This window comes from Dermacentor andersoni, chromosome 2, assembly GCF_023375885.2.
Source record: "Dermacentor andersoni chromosome 2, qqDerAnde1_hic_scaffold, whole genome shotgun sequence".
In the NCBI taxonomy this organism is placed as follows: domain Eukaryota; kingdom Metazoa; phylum Arthropoda; class Arachnida; order Ixodida; family Ixodidae; genus Dermacentor; species Dermacentor andersoni.
The window spans coordinates 56,899,208-56,906,605 of record NC_092815.1 but is presented as its reverse complement, the minus strand read 5'-3'; positions in this window follow the sequence as shown (position 1 = coordinate 56,906,605).

Here is a 7,398-nt window from a genome sequence, read left to right as displayed (position 1 = left end):
CACACACACACACACACACACACACGCACGCACGCACGCACGCACGCACGCACGCACGCACGCACGCAGACAGACAGACAGACAGACAGACAGACAGACAGACAGACAGACAGACAGACAGACAGACAGACAGACAGACAGACAGACAGACAGACAGACAGACAGACAGACAGACAGACAGACAGACAGACAGACAGACAGACAGACAGACACGCACGCGCGCACACACAAACACACTTGCTTCTCCTCGTAACATTAAATATTGCGGAGAAGTCAGCTTTGACGATGCTTTCAAGCGAACTTTGCACGATGTGGCCGCAACTTTCCATTGGCCCGTACTTGGAAAATGAAGGGGTCAGGTGGGGCTGCCCAAACGAGTAAGCGCAAGGGGAAGGATATGTCTTTCTGTGCCCGCTTGCTGATGGTGTTTCCCGATAGAAAAGGGGCTCAGCTGTCGGCGCGCATCTGCATGCCCGTATATCCAACAGGAATAGCACCTGTCAAGGTCGTCTAGTCTAGTCTGTGTTTTGCACGGGAGCAAGTTGACGCGTGTTTCAGTTAAAAAAAAAATATTTTTTTTTTCAGAACGTACACGTTGGTGCATTGGCGACATATTTCTGTGGCACAGGAGGAACAGCTACGATAATGGAGCTTCTACACATGTAGGAGTTTGTCACGTGGTGAGGATACGTTTCTCTTCTCCAACGGTTTCTGTTTCAACGCCTACAAGGACACCGCCAGACACAAACATTTAAGGATCTTCGTCATTTAAAAAGTGGGTTCCTGTAAGGAATCTATTCTCGCTTCAGAAAAAGCTTTTCGACAGCTGCCCAACATGTTTCCCACAAGTTAGGCAATGCGCTGGCCAGCGTCTAAACAGCCAAACATCCTGTCCCACTGCGCAAGAGCATTAGGAATAGCAGCGATGTTACTTGGTGTAACCAAACTGGCTTAAGCACCCTGTTCTTGGGACATGTTCCTCATGACGCACACTGCAGCACGTGCTACGATTCCTCAGTAGGAAATTCTTGTCCTTCGCTCGGGAAGCACTCGTCGTGACGCGGGCCATTCGGCCGCAATGTAATGTTTTCTTTCAATTTCCTCCAGTCTGCTGCTTGCGTCATCATTGCGATTATGGTCAGTGAACAGTAGGCCGTGGGTGCTTTCCTCCTCCCATAAAAACTTGTTCGCTGTAATGTGTTCACATGACACGAGCGGAAGAGAACAATGGTACTTCCCGCGAGCCCTCACGTTTCCGTCATGCTTCTTGGAGTGAAAGCGTGTTGAACAAGTGCTGACTAACAAGCCTTCGGTGCTTGTTGAACAGATTTTTCACAACAGTTGATGGTCGTCCAGGGTGACAGGTGACAGGGTCGCTTGCAGCAAGGTTCTCGCGTTCTAGCCAACAGCGTTGGCCAACTTTGGCAAACTTGTCGCCCACTGTTAAGAGGCCGGAACGGTATGGCCTCTTTCTGGTTTCAAAAGAGAAAACGAAGCAATGATTTTCATTTTGGTTTGAATGTTTTTAGAGGAAACAGAATGTGTGTTTAAGCATGTTCTAAACCGTTGTTTACATGGCAAGGTATCCTTTCTAGTTCTACGTATAGCCTGCTAGGTCGACGACCAATGATAAGAAGAAGCACTTCTATCGCGGAGCCTCTGCCTTCATCGTAAAATTAGAGAGACCGCAGGGCTTCTGCTGTCTTCATCAGCCCTGAACATAATTAAGAGTACGCTAACAGCATATTCGTGGTGAGGCGAGCAGAAAGGGAGCCGCTTCAGCAGATTATCTAATGAATTTATCTTTCACTCATATGTAGACGCAAATACTAGCGTACAAATTCTCCATATACTTCACACACGAGTAAATGAAAGGATTATTTGCCTTCATTTTGAAAGATTAAAGCGACCGTCAAGTTTGACAGCATAGCTAGCAGTGGCTCTCGCACATGGACTTTGGCTGCGTAACGCTGGCCGAAGTGTCATAGAAAGCTTTCACTCGTTGTCGGGAAGGGGTGAATGAATAAAAGAGAGAGAAAGAGAGGAGAGAAAAAAAGAAGGCTGTGCAGCTTCACTTCATGCTAGTAGAGCAATATGTATACAGAAAGAAAGAGAGAAGAGGGCGACAGGCAGAGAGGCTGGGGTAGAGTCGATGAAGGAAGGGAAAGAGAAGGAGTCGGAGAGAAACAGTACTAGTTGCATACATACCTGAAGGTGAATGCCAATTTTATAAATTTACAGGCCGAACAACGGGAAGTCTACGCACGTAGGCTAACGGGCAGCATGAGCAACTCGCATACACATGTAATCCACGCTGCTCTGAAACCTGGATAGATGTGAATGAGACTTGTCTATGCTTCTCCCTGAGCCCCACACAGGTAGTCTTCTAGTTCTTCTACACCGGCAGTCTTTTAGTTCGGCCTTTAAGCATTTTCACTGACGTCGCCTTTGCTACTCTCAAAATCTGCAACATGTGCTGATTATCCGCTGCAGATACGGCAAGACACCGTTCCGAACAGGGCACAAGTTCTTTGCATGTTGGTCCACATGCCCAGGCGACGATTTGTGCGTCGTCGCAGAACTGAGATTTGGTCACACTCCCTCCACTCCACAGGTTGCTTGCGGGAAGTAAGCAGCTCTTGATTCCAGAGAAATTTGTTGTTTTTGCCACTCACAGGAATGCAGTGGAGAATTGTGTGGGTTGATACGCTACATATTAAGAAAAAAAATATATATATATACGGTTCTTTTCGTGCATGTACGATGCGGTCGATGTTCAATGCTGCAGATTGTAGCAACCATTTCGGTGCTGGTTTGTCTCCCTCTTCGAAGTGGTAGTCGACACGAGAGCTCCTTCAACAGTGGTGCAAAAACCTTCTATCTCGGCATTCATTACCGTTAAAAACGTTTCATTTCCCGCGCCGCTGCAATATTGCTCCTGGGAGTTTGCTTCCTTCCCGAGGGATGGCGCTGCTTTCCAACGTTGCTATTTGATGAGATTCTGGGACGCAGGATTAACAGACGCTGTCAAGACACGCGAACTGTAATCGTCTCTTAGGAAGCAGAACGTTACGAAAAAATCAATAAAAAGAACAGAAAAGAAGACAACGAGAAGAATAAAACGAACCGTTTATGAAGCGGTTTATTGATCTTATAATGTCGGCATCAGGTAGTCATAGCCGCGGTTCTACCGTTTTACTACGATCGCGCGCGCGTGCGCGCGCGTGTGTGTCTGTGTTGGTTTGAAGAAAGTGCAGGAATGTGTTTCACTGTCTCAAATAAAAGGCGAATAAGGGAGAAGATAGGGGGGAAGAAGAAGAGATGAGATGGCAGGAGTCATTTCAGCCATTTCAGCTGCTTCAGCGCGCCACCCACTGATGGCTATACATGCGTGCATATAGTATCCTCAACATCACATATTCCAAACACTCTCAGTAAGAAGGGGGAGGGTGGGGGGACTGCTTAGACCAGTAGCGTCAATGACAGAATGGTTAAGCTACCGTGTCTACTGCGTGCACGCATCGTGTATATCCAATAAAAAGAAAGTAGTTGAGCTAATTAGGCAAATACGTCCTTGTGTTGATTTATCGGGATGCCTAACTGTTGGCTTTAACAGACTTCAGTAGTCCTCTTCTCCAAATTTTTTTTTTTCTGGATACAGCTTAGAGGGTGGTTATTGCCTGCACAAGACGTGGCTAACTTATCTCTTAACGCTCTTGCGAGATATATATATATATATAAAAAAAACTTCTCAAGATTGAAAGGAGATTCGTAATGAAGCGTGACCATCTTACTACTTGGTGATACCATGGGAGCTTGCATTCTCATTGCGTGCAAGCGGCGGTGCGCTCGCAGCACGAATATATAGCGCTTATCTAACTCAGCATTCTTTTGGCTGAAATGGTTAAGTGCTCTTCTTCGAATATAGATCGATACGTCCAAAGTTCACCGAACGCACTGATCTTTTTATCTCAAGCATTTTTTTGCTGTGGACCTCATGTGCCAGTCGTTCGTAGCTATTTGATGATGATGATGGTCATGAGGTTAGCCTTTTGTAGCAGGCGAATGTGGCTGTCAAATTGCTTTAGCAAGCAGTGCCAAATGTGGTGGAGGGAGTTGTCCATTGAATGTAGGGCAGGTGACAGTCGCGAGGAAAAATGCAAGGTGCATGGTGCATTCAGCGTCAATGCTTTTACAGCTTATAAGCGAGTTCTCGAACATCAAACATTAAAAAGTTTTCTGCCCACATAACTAATTGTGTATTTACGATATCGAGTTGTTCTAATGCGGTACTGAAGGCAGCATCAAATAAACATGCAGAACGCACAGCTCCTACGCCTGCTCCTGCTGCATCGATAACAAACAAAAATACCATAACAAAACAAATGTGATCACATTTTGTGTCATATTTTTATCATAAGGGCCAACCGATGTTATTTGATAATTTCTGCTACACATTTGCATGCTTTCTCATAGCCACAGCGGTGTCTCCAGTTTCAGTACATACACTCGCTGCACGCCGTCCTTGCACCACTATGACTTCAAATGTTCCCGTGCGGACTGTAAGGCGTCACACACGTTCTGCTTTCCTTGGCACGGAGTCGCATAGTCACATGGACATTGGTATCTGTAATGTCATGGCTGCCATGATGCGTTTTCGCTTGTTGCAGTCATTTCTGGCACCAAGAACCAGGATCATCGCGATCCTCCATAGAGGTAAGCGTGACCGTCGGCAGGGGTGATGTCAGGATACCACCTTTTGCTTCCGTCCCACGAAGGGCGCAAAAGCATTTCATTTAAGATTGGTTGATTCCTGTTACTCAGAGGGAGCTGCTTCCAGGACTGCCCAATGCGTTGATTTCAGCCAACGAATGTTGCATATGAAGCATCTCGGGCAGTCCTGGATAGCCCAGGACGATAAGGCGAAGAGGCTCGCTGACCATATAGCGGCTATGGTGTATATTCAGCTCCTGAATTTGCTTCCGGAGCTTGCGAGACACAAAAGCATGGCCGTCATTATCTGACGGTTGGGGCTGTTGCTTCGAGAGGGTCATCGGGATGAGTGTGATTCCCCCACTACTTATACCAATTTCCACCGCCAATAGTAGCCAGGAAGTAGTCAAGTCGCCAAGCACAATTTTCGCTCGCCAGGAGCCGCTAAATGTAGTCAATATGGCGAGAAATCGCCAAACTGGAAACGCCGAAGGAGATGTTGACGCACAATTTAGAACGCCGGCTAATCCTTAGCTCTTGAATGCGTCTAGCCTACAACATACACGGTTCAAGATTACATATCAAATAACATTTTCATATAAGCACCAGAACTTGTCAAGCAACGCTTTCACAGTAACACTATGACGTAAGAGATATATGGTACATAGAATATACAAGTTATATAACTCCACAGTTCTGAAGAAGAAAGCCTCAAAAATACAAATGATACATTCTCTAGTTAGTGGGTGGTGCATACACCGCATAAACGCATCATCACATAGGATCACAACACAGCAGTCAACGCAACATAATCCACCAACACATACATATATACATCGATATTCAAATGGAAGGAACATTACAATCGTTAATAACAGCCAACAATGCCGCTGTCTTCGAGAAAAGTTTTTAATGCTTTTAAGGCGCTCTTCTGCAAGGCTGTTGTTGGTCAAGGGCGCAAAAGTTTCTTTAATCTGAAAGGTCTGCGGTCTAATATCATCAGAGTTGATTTAAGGCGTGATGTGGGCACTCTGGAAGGAGGTGATGCATATCTTCATCTATAAATCCACAATCACATTCGGGGTTTCCGCACGGCCAATTCTCTATAAGAAATGTTTTGTGTAGGCAGTGCCCAGCCTTAATCGATGAATAAGGGTTTCCATATTTCTATCTGATGACAATGGAAATTTGAATTTCACCAAATCACCCAAATCTGTCGGAGCTAATGCGAGGAAGATCCAACTCCGGCAGCGCTGTGTTCTGAACTGCTCTTATTTTGTAATTTTTATATCGCACTGCACACGCTGCGCGGCCGGGAGCTAGCTACTCCCTCCTTGACGGGCGCTGCACATGGAGCGAGTTGTGGTCTGCGGCGGGGGCCCAGAAGCAAGGGGCGCTACAGGAATAAACGGATCAATATGATACAAATCCGAGCTCTTAGAATTCTGGTCAAACCACGTATTTCTACACATTTTGAAAGACATTGCCCTTATTATGCAGTGTAATTCATTCTTTGACATTCTTTGTCATTGAATCACATCATCTTTGAGGTGTGCTTGTCGTGCTGCTTCAACGGCCGCTGTGTTGCCAAGAATGCGACAATGGCCTGGTATCCACTGGAATGCTATTCCATGCTTCGCTTGGCTTACCTCTGTGACGTTCTTAAGTGTTTCGTATATTGTACTGTCACGGATTTATTTTTACTTTTGACATTCCGTGTAAACCACAACATAACTAATGTGTTTTTACTTTGTACATGAAAATACGTATAGCAATGATAGAGAGTCGCACACAAAGCCTATTGAAGCGTAATAACTAATAAGCATGCTACATACTCAAAGCGGCGAGATCGTCCCACCTTGCTGCCAAAGGGGGTGCGGAGGGAGGGCGCGGTAATTCCGTGTTTTCTCCAGAGACAATTCAGCACATCCTAACGGAATGCGAATGTATTCATACAGCGAGAGTCGCACGAAACGTGCCCCTTACAGAAGCGCTGGCATTGAAAGCAAATAGAATCATTAACCTTGTAGCAGTTGAAGTAAGCAAGAGACGTTTAGAGTATTGGAGAAAAAGAAAAAAAGGAAAGGGAGAGATGCACAGAACCGGATCCATTGCAGGAATAGGCAACTGTCCAAAGTATATATAGAGGCTTGGAGGAAGAGACAAAATATGAGGGGGATCTAGGCAAAATGTTAGGTTGATAAGCATATATAGATTACCTGAACAGCTCAAACAGGCTAAGTGGCTATATTTCACCAACCCATTTCAAAGGGGAAGCCAATAAATCATTCCCACCATCAATGTCTAGGGTGCCCCAATGAACTCCTCCTTCCGCGCTCCATAGAAGCACCAGAGTTGAAGAGTTGCCCGAAAATTGTGTCTGAGTATTCTGATTCTTATTAGCGCTGATTTTGTATGACCGCTTGAATTTTCGTCGGCGCTGTATTCAGAACCTCTTGGTGCGTTCATCTAGCAAGTATAGGATCAATTTGCAGTGAGCAGCATTTTTAATACAGTTAGAGCTGGTGGAGTTACAAAACATAAGCAGCGTAAACCGCCGCAAGATTACACCAATCGCACCAAGCAGCCGGTATTTCTGAAATGTCGTTTGATTCATCTGCCACCAGCAAGATTTCCGCAGCCGGTGCCTCGATTCGTTGCTCCTTCCTGCGCTCTGCGGCCGTT